Consider the following 11,644-nt stretch of genomic DNA (forward strand, 5'->3'; position numbering starts at 1 on the left):
AATGCTACCCATAGGAAGATGACAGATGAAACCGACAACATCGAATAAATGAAATGCTGCTGGCGGGGACAGCGAAGCTTCACAAAAGATAGTGTCCCATATTTCCCGCTTTCTGACCAGTTGAAGGAACCTAGCTGTCATAACGAACCTTCCCGGAAGCTACACTCCCATTAAAAGCAATTTTCTTATATACACCTCCCTCTACGTTTTTAGCATCAGGCTTGTCCATCATTGACTACTCGTCATACATTTTCTTTGTTTCCTTTTTCCTCTTTTTCCTGGAGGTGAACTGCTAAACTATCGTCCTCTTGGAGATTTTTCTGGACATGGAGGAACTAGAGAACTTAACTAGTGAAACAGTTGATTATGGCGCTATCGAAGCCGCGCCTCTGCTCCGCCTCGCAATTTTCTTTTACTTGAATCATAATGTGCGCTCAAGTTGGAGATTGAATGATCAGCGCCATTTCAAGCCTTTTGATCTTCGTTGGACAGACACAAATCGGAGGTATGTTCTAATCCAGCCAAATGGTGAACCAAATATCCAACTGGTTTGGATGAAAACTTCAAGATTTTGAGGAAATAGTGTCGTTTTCTTATTTCAATTCAAAATCTATACAAGTTTATGATTCACTGACTCATCCATCTATAAGCTAACTGGGCTTATTAGGTAACACATCCAAAAATTCTTTTGGTAGTTGGATAGACTTGACCATATACTAAAATCAAGCCGACACTAAAAAATAGTTATGACCCACGCAATAAAGAGGAGCATCATCTGTTGTTCTAAGGTATTTCCTGCTTTTTCATAGGAGAAAGCAAGGTGTAGGGTCATACAAATATGGGAGAGATCAAAGTCTATCATTTGCCAGAAAATTTTTGTTATCTGTGTTCCTTGAAATGAGTCATTGTTCAAACACGAAGTTGGTGTTAGAAATCCATGAGGAGTTCAATGAATTTTCAAAAGATGGACTGTTCTTTTGGGAACTTGACAAATCTCCGAGAAATGGATTTGTTCTCTAATTTGGGAACTTGACGAACCTCCAATTTGAGTAACTTTATGAACCTTCAACACATGGACTTGTCCTCCAGTTTGAAGATGCTTCCAAATGTGTTCACAATGAAATTTAATTTAATACATGGGAAGTCTATGTATAATGAAATTTCATAACGAGTCTATGGATAAAGGAATTTGGACGTGGACAAATATCCAACAGGTTTGGATGAAAAGGTTAAAGATTTTGAAAAAACAGAGTTGTTTTATTAACACAACTCAAGATCTATGAACATTAGTTGCACTCTACTACGCAGATGATTCCAAATTTTTGAAGATGTAATTTAACTTGATACAGGGCAAATCTATGTATAATGGAATTTAATGTGCCACTTTGCAAATGCTTCCATATTTTTTGAAGATGGAATTTATTTTGATAAGGGGCAGGGAATTTATTTTGATAAGGGGCAGGTCTATGTGTAATGGAATTCAATGTAATTTTGTTACAAATTGCCCATGGAGTTGCATAAGGGCACCTGGGTGGAAACCCCAGTGATTGCTTGGATGTTTGGAGTCGTAGGGAAATAAAAACAGGGGCATATGGATGAAAATCTCTACTGATGCTGCTAACTCTTTGAGACATGATCCCTTATGGTGATCCAGTGATGCGCTACGTTGGATTGTGTTGAACCCTTGGGGTGGTTGAAGGGAGAACCTTTAAGGTGGAATGTGCTGAACACTTGAGGCAGTTGGAGAAAGTTGAAGGCTTTCGCTGCCAACTGGAGAAGCAGTGATCTATTGGGAGAGCATATGAGTTATATCTCGTATAAAATCCTACAGTACTGTAATGTCCATTACTATGTATTTCATTTTGCCAACACTGGTTGTTGAGCACAATGTCTCCAATGTACCCATGGTGATGATGATCTTTTAATTATACTCCCAGCGTTTCATGATTGTTGATTTTGAGAGAATGTTAATCTTTTTACTTCTATCCTACTTCTAATTTAATAGTTATGCACAATGAAAGATGGCTCACCATAGTATAGACGGACTGTTTTCATGCTCTTTGGTTATGAATAATGAGAGATGTGCTGTCACAAATTGTTTTCATGGTAGAGACGGTCTATTTGCAAATATTTACCATTTTCATAGCATGGTTTGACATTTCAAACCCAAAGTTTGTCCATAATTGCATATCCAAACTAAAACACCAAAAATTAACATTGAAAAACAATTACAATCTAGCAACGTTATACTAGTTAAAAAAAGGAAGGGAACTGGGAAGCCAGTAAATAATGGAAGCCATATTTTGGTGTTTTGATCCAGATTGAAAGATATTGTATGAAATCATGACCCACATGGTTCCTACCAGGTATCCCATGGAGTTGTAATGTGTATTTTCGAGATTCGTTTGTCCTTTAACAATTTCTCTTATCCATCACTATTTACAATTTTCTAAAAAAATATCTTGGAGTTGAAAGTAAGGGTTTCTGTATTTCCAAATATCAAAGTTTTCAATTTAAATTATAATGATAGTGATCTCTGAACAGCCTTCTTGATCAAGTCATGTTAAGGTTATCTTTATGATATTTATTAAAGTTCAGTTTGATAGATCCTTGAACACATAGTGATCTCTGAACACCATTCTTGATCAAGTCATGTTAAGGTTACCTTTATGATATTTATTCAAGTTCAGTTTGATAGATCCTTGTAGTGTGTTCGGAACTCTAACCTTGGGGAATGGGACATGAACTCTGTAAGGACCATTTCAACTTTATTGGGTTACTGTCAAATTTCTGTAATTTATTTGCTTCTCAACTAAAAATATGGTTCCAATATATGAAGTTGAAGCACCCGGAATTAAATTTTCAAAATATGATTCCAACTTCGAAGAAATGAAATTGGAGCTCCTGAAACACAACTTTCTTTGGAGCCAAGGTGCATGGGACTATCACTGGAATTATAGTCGCACATTATCTTTTTCCAATATGTTGTAAATATATGCGTGTATTTTTAAGTCGAAATTAGAATAACCATAAACATCACCATGAAACTTCTTTTAAATTACAAATACAACTGTTCAATAGATACATATATTTGTAGAAAAAACCAGTTGCAGAGGGAGAATGTTCCACACAAATGTAAAAATCCCAAAGAATCGCCCAAAGTTCAAGACGAAGATGTGATAAGGGAAAACTCTCCCCAAAACAAAAACATTGTGAAAACCTAATCCAAAATAAATGACCATCAGAATATTTCATTACAACGAAATAGATCCCAATTATGTCTCTCTAGAGAAAGGGCTTCAACTCATAAAGTAATCTAATAACCCCTTGCAGGACATAGCCATCGGCAAGGAAAGATAAATGTTTTTCCTAGACAATGGAAAAAAGCCCCATGAATCCCAAAATATTGTTATATCCATTACCACATGAAATGAACTGCAATGAATCCCATAAGAGAAATCTGTATCATATGAAATGACTTGCAATTATTCCCAGAAAACTGTGATATCCTATACCATATCTTTCGTAAGGGAAGTGTGTATTGTCATATGAAATGAATTGCAGCGAATCCCACAATATTGTGATATCCATTATCATCTATTTCGTTTTGCCATTGCTGCTTGTCTGGTTGAGCACAATCTCTTTTTGTTAATTCACTTAATTTTTTATTCATTCATCCATGGTGAAGATGATCCATGATATTTTTTTTACTTCTGTAGTGCTAATTTCTTATAGTTATGGATAACGAGAGATGAGCCACCATATATTGTTTTCATAGTATAGACCGACTGTTTTCATAATATTGAGCATTCTCATAATGACGCTGCTACTATTAGAATTTGTCTTCCAGGAAGAGGAGGTTGAAGTGTAGAGTTAGGCTTCTCTCCATCCTCGTCTTTCTCAGTAATAAAAAATTTCAAAATTTACATTAAAATTATAAAATACTTGTAATGTTATTGACCTGCCCCAATTTGAAGCAGTGGATAAGACTGTAAGAATCTGCAGGAACAGTGCCGCCATGCTACCTCACAGAGGATAAGGTGATAGACTTGTGTTCATGCAGTTAATCTGTTCTGATCAATAGTACCGAAGATAACGTGCAGAGAAGGATGCTATACCCAACTTGACACACAGGATTTGATCTGATAGATGAAATATAAGGTTTGATGTAGAACAGATGCAGAGGAATCGTCTCCTCTGCTGATGTTCTCATATTTATTATTGACTACTCACTATGCAGTTGCACTGGTAAGCAGTCAATATCAGACATCTTGAAAAACAAGGAATTTGGGTTATGGGGGTCTTCACTACCTAGTACCATCTGGAGGAAGGGATAGCATAGCAACTATTCCAAGTCCAACATTCTCCATTGACGTTGCACTAAATGCATTTGAAACAGTTGGTTTAAACCCAACAGATTTGGTGACATTGCTTGGTCAGTAGATCCCTGCGTAGTAAAATTTGAGCCATAATCAAATTTCAGGATTTTGGATCAAATGTCAGGGTTTTGTTAGCCACAACATACGCCGGTGATGTAAACAAATTTTTACCTGCAATGGGTGCGACAAATCATGAATGTTGATCGAACATTGAAATACATCATCCTGTATTCATTTACATTACCGGACATTTTATGGATTTAAATTTACCATAACAGGCATGACTTGTATGTAACACTCTTTTGTTTTCAGTAAAAGATTGTTGTTTTTTTCGCTTTTATTAGTAAACACTTCAAAATTCATTATGCTAATTGAAGAAATTTTGAGAGTCTATGGAAGGCATAATGGATTTGTAATTGTAATTAGGTTTGAATTTTCGTTCATGTCACCGGGGAGAGGTAGATTGGACCAGATCAGATCATTTTGGTAAGATAGGAAGTGGAATGAACATTGAAATGCCTCATTAAACATTTACAGGATGACATTTTATGGTTTTAAATTTACTAGAACATCCATAACTTGGTGTTAATTCTAGATAAACAACCTCATTTATCAACAGATATTTAGAAATTCATTACAGTAATGCCTAGTGTTAACTTTATGTTTAGAGGGCATTGGTCTTGAGAGGAATACAAAAATTATTGAATTTGGTGAATTAGAATTTGCAATTGAATTTACAAAAACTATTGAATTTGGTGAATTAGAATTTGTAGTTGAAGTCATTTGAGAATGAAAAAATTAATAAGAGAAATGTAGTGTGTTTTTTTATATGGTTCATATTTTATGAATTCATGTAACTATTATTGCTTCCTTTAGATGAGATCCTCAATCATTTCATCATTTATTTTCCTCATTTTCAAATCGTTGCAGTACTGAATGTTAAAGATAAATCTTTAACATTTCTCTCTAGTATAAATTGTTAGATAGCTCCTTGACAACATTAATGGAAACGAGAAATCATGTTTATAGCTGCTAAATGTTCTGTTTTCAGTGTTTGGTATTACTGGGAAGCTAATGAAGACCAGAAATTATGTTTTTTTTTTGGGTAAAAAGTTGTTGGTTTCCATAATCCAATCAATACTATTGTGGAAAATATCAACATACTGATTGGCATGCCAGGCATCCGAGCAAATTGTAGGAAAATCATTAACTGAATATCATAAAAAATAAAATATAAAGGTGAATATTTACAGTAGGGTATGCTTACCGTTTTTTTTTTTAAATAATCAAAATAATGTAATTTATCACTTAAACATTCTCTGATGGTCATGGAAGTTGTAACTACAAAATTCCGGCATATACCAATTTATTCCAATTCTTGTTTAAACAATGTAATTTTATTTTATTTATTTTTAACGCCAATGAGTATAATAAAAATGGCCGGGCATGGTAGTTATGAAACTCTTCTTTTTCTTGGAAAATTTAATTTTCATTTTTTAATTTAAAAATGTTTATAATGTTTTTTTTAAATGAAAAATAAAAATTTAATTTTTGGAATTATAATATTTATTTTGTTATTTCAAAAATTTTCAACTAAATATTTTTTTTTTAAATTAATATAATATCTTTAAATAGAGTATAAAAAAATTTAAAATCATTATTTTTTTATTAGAGGAATCAACCACTAAACTAGTTTTGTACTTGAGTGGGGTCAATTTCAACAACTACTACTATAACTCCTAAGTCCATAGGTATGCCTCTTCCATGTGTCGGGAGATTTGAATCTCAAACCTTGTGGTACATAACACTTCATTTTCATAGCCATGGCTAATTGAAATGCCATGAAAGCTAACTCCAAAATCATTATTACTAATAGAAAGATAAATATTTAAAACATCCTATTTCTCAAAATCTTTTTCTTTCTTGGAGAATTAAATAATTTAATTTATTTCTTTTAGTGTAAGAATTATTTAAATGTTTTTCCTTTAACTAAAATTTAAATGATTTATTTTTTGAGATTATGGCATGTCCTAAGTTGTTACAATTATTTTTCAACTAAATAATCATATTTTTTTGACATTCTTTTAGAATTTTAAAATATCATTAGTTTTTGTCCATTGGGGTAGCTCAAGTGGTGATGGTTGTGGAATGAAGTCTCACCGACCTAGAGATCTTGGGTTTGAATCTTGCACTACCCTCCCCTGTTGTGGGGTGAATAATGGACATGTAAAATCCAAAATGAGAGAGTCCTACCAAGCTTAATAAAAAAAAAATATCATTAGTTTTTGAATAAATAAATTGTATTTGGCTTTATTTTATTTTTTTGTCAATTAATACTTTTTATTATCACAAAAAAGAGAATCACACGAATTACATTGTTGTAGCAGTTGTCGATCTAAGGAGTTTGACATACCATGGATTTGAATGACCTGAAAGAGGAAACTACCATAAAGTTGAAAACCCCAACAAAATCACCAGACTTGGGGATAGTCTTTAGAGCGACTCTTCTTTCCTCTCTCTCACAACTTTAGTTTAACCAATAGAAGGTGGATCAACCAAAGTAATTTGTAGATTATTGATGAGATTTAGAGGAAATTCCTTATCAGTGTTAGAAGAAGTCAAATCATGTACACACTTCAAAATACTTGAAGAGGCATCTTGACTTGCAAGTTGCTTGTTTGCAGGGGGTACTGAGATCCCCATTGAAACCCCATAGTTTGATGAGGAGCGACAATCTAATCCTATTTTCCCGGAATCATATCATCGTCGACACTATCCTCCTCTTGATCTGAGATTGAAAAAGTCTTGTCCTCCATAGGGGGCAGGGTACAAGGTTTTCGACTTTTAGATTTTGAAGATTTGAAGTGTCGTTTCTTGATGGAATTTGATAGTGTAGGATTTTTATAAATGGTCAGTTCGAAGACAAACAAGGCACCGAAACACAGCGTTCTCCTAGTTTGGAGGTTGGGTCCAATAATAATCACCGATTTTTAGATCTATTTGATCTGACAACCCTTTTCTAATGCTAATTTCCACACATATTCTTTTGTAGGTGTATAGGACACACTTTCCTCGAGAGAGATCTATGGTAAGATAATGGCTCAAGGAATTTCCTATACCCTCAAAAACTGAAAAGTGCCAAAAATGGGTGGGAAAATTTGGAAGTCAAACCCAAATTGGCAATTTGGTAATAACTGTTGTAGAGGGTGTTAGCACCCTATAATTGAACCTCTAGGCTGAGAAAAGGTTTACAGGGGTAACCACAAACCACTTACAAGCTAGAATCTAGCCCTTCTAGCTTTAGAGAGGGCTCTCTCTATAGAGATTTTTCAGTCAATTAATTGGCTGAGTATTTCAGATCTTAGGCTAGTTTTTAAGAGCAGAAAGAATAGGATTTGTTTTAATGTTTTGATGGCAGGTGTGAGGAAAGTCCATTGTACATGGAGTCACTTTCAGTTGATGTTTTCAGTGAATAGGTAAAATAATGAAAGGTTCTTGTAGCAGGAGCGAGATAGGTAGTCCTTTTGATGTTTTTGATCAGGTTCGTTGTAGGAGAGTGAGCAGCAAAATGGTGGAAAAATGACACATAAAGCATCTAACTAAAGGATGAATTTTGCATGTCATTTAAGAGGAAAAACATTTATTGTTTAGGAAACTAAAACAGAGCGTTGTAATAGCGAATTCTGAGATAATGCTTTGTTTATTTAAACAAGAAGATATATATTCATGGCATAATAATTTCAACAAGAAACTTACATCACACAGAAACACATCACCATAATGACTAACACAAGAATTCCTGCAACAAGTCACTTCGACCTTCTTCTATTCACTGAAAATCTTTGAAAAATACAAAATACAAGTTGCTTGCTTCACACACAGACCAACCGAACCATTTTGTCATGTCTGATTCTTCTTAAATACATTTAGTTACATGAAAACTAAAGGACCAGATACAATGTATCTGCTATCAACTAAAATATCAAGATAAACTAAATCATGGAAACATCATTGACTTAAAGCTTGATAAAATTTAGCAACATCAAGTTTCAAAAATCAGACTTATCCACATCCCTACGCCTATCCTGATCACTAACATAATTATAGAAGGTCTCGAAATATCAAAATGCAAAAATAGGCCTGAGTGATATAGTTATGCAGTAGAGTGTAGAAAACATCCAAGTTGACATGGTTGCAGATCCTCCTAAGAAAAATAGAGTAGATGGGCATGCTTGCAATGATGGTGTAATGGTGTAGAATCTTTGAAACAATGTTTTCCCACTCCTGCAAATCTCCAAAACAACTGACTCCAATTTGCGCAGCAGAAGTTGAATTTTAAACTTGTACTGAATTCCCCTGCTCAAAAATGATTCCGAGTGTCCATTCAACCATATCATTCACCTTACAGTACTCATCATACTTTAAACCTTCCAAAACTTCGAATTTACAAATCAAATTTCAAAATTTTCATAATTCTATCAGGAAGAAATTATGAAAATGGGTCTCCAAGTGACACCTGTAGTTCCCAAACCATGACACATGTATAAAAAACGACAAAGTTTTTTGTAGATGAATTATTTTTTGAGAAACCTCTCTTAGTTTCCTCAAATTCTTCCCCAAGTCCTCAGAATTTGTTCCCCAAGATCATGGCTAAAATAATAAATTGTACAGTTTGAAAAATATGCTTTAAAGATGCATTTTAATATTCCAATCTATGACACCTGTGCAGAAACTGAAGAAGGTTTTTGTTCTTGCCCCGTGCTTGAGAAAAACCTCTTTTAGTTTGTCAAAATTCGGCTCCATTTGGTCGGAAAAAAGTTGTTGAAAATGATGACTAAAACAATCAATTTCAGAGCAAATTTGCAGCAGAATGTAGCAGACCTCCATGTTTGATATGGTTGTAGATGGTTCTGTGCAAGGCTGAGTGCATAGATGTGCTTGATATGACCTGGTGATGATGTATCACCCTCTGAGTGCTTCCCTCCATGCTTGTAGACCTCCAAAATGGTTGTTCTCAGTTTGTGTAGCGGTTGCGCAATGACCTTCTTCCACCTGAAAAACTTTCCTTCAAACCTCTGCCAAGCTGCTCTCAGCCTTCTGATCTTCTGTTTGAACATGAAACCTTCTTAGAGCACGGGTTGTGGATGGGCAGAGAGAGAATGAGGGCAACATGAACAAAAAATTGAAAATGTGTGCCCCATATGTCTTGTCTTGGTCATGAATGTAAAACTTTGGGTAAAGGGGTCATGATACTCATGAATTGTGAATTATGGGTCATAATGATGAATTATGAATTTAGAGGGGCCGTAAATGGAAATGATGATGAGAGGTGAGTTGAGGGGGAGGTGTGTGCATATGATGGTAAGTGATGAATGAAGGATAGTATATGGAAGGGAGTATATGAAGGGAATCATGGATTAGAAATGGTGGACTGTGATTAATAAATTGTGAATGGTGGTGTTGTCACTCATTGCAATTTTCAGCTATCAAAATGGTGCAAAAGAGTAGAAAATTTTTCAGCCATCTCCCAAACTGCAAAATCACTCAAAGCTAAATTGGACCCCAGAATCAGAAGATATGGCCTATTAAAGATGGGGATTTTGTCACCTTTGAAAGGAGGAAAGAATCACATATCAGAGGTCTGGGAGCATATCACAAATCGCAAATCGGAGGATCAGGAAGCATGGCAAGATAGAGTATACTAGTGATCAGTGATCACCGATATCGGTGATCAGAGGTCCAAGGCGACGATGATGCAATTAGAGGTTTGGGGTGAAATCATCGATCACCGATATCGCAAATCGGCGATCGAGGGTTTCAAAGTACAGTGCAAATAGCAGAAGAATTTCACCGATTAGCGATCAGGCATATTGGTGGGGTGAATCGGTGATTGCAACAACACAAATATATCACAAATCGCAAATCGAAGGATCAAGCAGCATCACATATCGAAGTTCTAGAGTGACATCGACATATCAACAGTCAAGGTTCAATGGAAATCGCAGATCGACGATCACACTCAGAGTAGCATGGCATATTGGAGCATCGCATATCAGATGCCCGATATATTGGAGGTCCTGTATCAGCGGGCTCACACATCGGAGGTCATAGCCATGTCGCAAATTAGCAAATTGGCGCGTCGACGGGGTGACAACTCTAAAATGTTGCGATAGCGTGAGTTGCAATATGATTAGTGTTAAAGCATTGGAGGGCCGAAAACATTCAATAAAGGAAACCAACACAAAACCAGCGGTAGGCGGGCCTTTTAATCTCTCTTCTACAGGGCCACGTGGCATAGTATTATTGGATCTAATAAGGACACGGTGGCACTGATGTCATCATGATGTGGCAGTACGACGGACATGTGGCATGCAAATTCAACGTGTTGAGGGGTCATAGGGGGCCAAAACAGGGCGACATGTGGCAGAGGATGATGTCACATCAGAGATCGCAAATCAGCATTTATAGGTTGAGGCATGTTGTCACATCAAAGTTAAAACCCCGATTACGATCTGTCGATAAATGGGTTGGCCCACAGTCACATAAAGAGCCAAAGGAACCAAGGGCTAAATGCAGAAGGTGGTTGGCAATCGGCAATCGGTGAAACCTGATATTGCCTCACTCCAAGTTGAATCCCCGATTTGAAAACGCTGACTGGGGAGCTCCGATATAATGGTTGAGCCCCAGGTCATGGCCCCCGTCATATGAGAAGAAATGCAAAAAGGGGCTAAACCAAAGGGGGACAAAGGAGATCGAGACTCACTGTTCTGTAACGCTTTTAAGAGTAAAAGTCTCGATGCGGTGATGTTTCTATATTATGGTATAGGGCTTTGAAGGCGTATGGGTCAACAACTGAGGTATTGAAGGATGGCATGGAGAAGTTGGAGATTGATATGAGTTAATCCTGTGGAAGTCTCTACAACAAGAAACCCAGGACAACAATGGCCTCAGAAATGAATTCGACTGCTTTGCTGCACGTCTTTGGAGAGTAAATGAAGGTATGTGGACTTAGGAAGACTTAATGCCTTAGCGTGGAGCTCCACACAGTCATAAATGTAAAGGACTACTTGAACAAACTCTGCTGCTACTATGTGACAAGAAAACACAGTTGATCGCTACCAACTCCTGAGAGTGGTGAAGCGATTCAGGGAGTTAAGGAAAAAGTGATAGGAACCGAATGAGTAGTAGGAGAATCACACCAAGGCAAAGATGTGGCCTGACCAGAGGCCATAACAAGAACAACTGGGAGATGTTTTCCTCACCAT

At 36.1% G+C, this 11,644-nt stretch overlaps 1 long non-coding RNA gene across 1 annotated transcript; it reads left to right on the plus strand.

Moving 5' to 3' along the window:
- Window positions 1-219: 219 nt before the first annotated feature.
- LOC149206043 (uncharacterized) lies at window positions 220-4,912 on the plus strand. Its single transcript, XR_016252521.1, has 2 exons — window positions 220-505; window positions 4,006-4,912. It is a non-coding gene; the product is annotated as an uncharacterized LOC149206043 (long non-coding RNA).
- The last annotated feature ends 6,732 nt before the right edge of the window (window positions 4,913-11,644 follow it).

This window comes from Pinus tabuliformis, chromosome 1_2 (assembly GCF_031772625.1).
Source record: "Pinus tabuliformis cultivar Carrire ecotype Pingquan chromosome 1_2, CPIR1, whole genome shotgun sequence".
Classification (NCBI taxonomy): Eukaryota; Viridiplantae; Streptophyta; class Pinopsida; order Pinales; family Pinaceae; genus Pinus; species Pinus tabuliformis.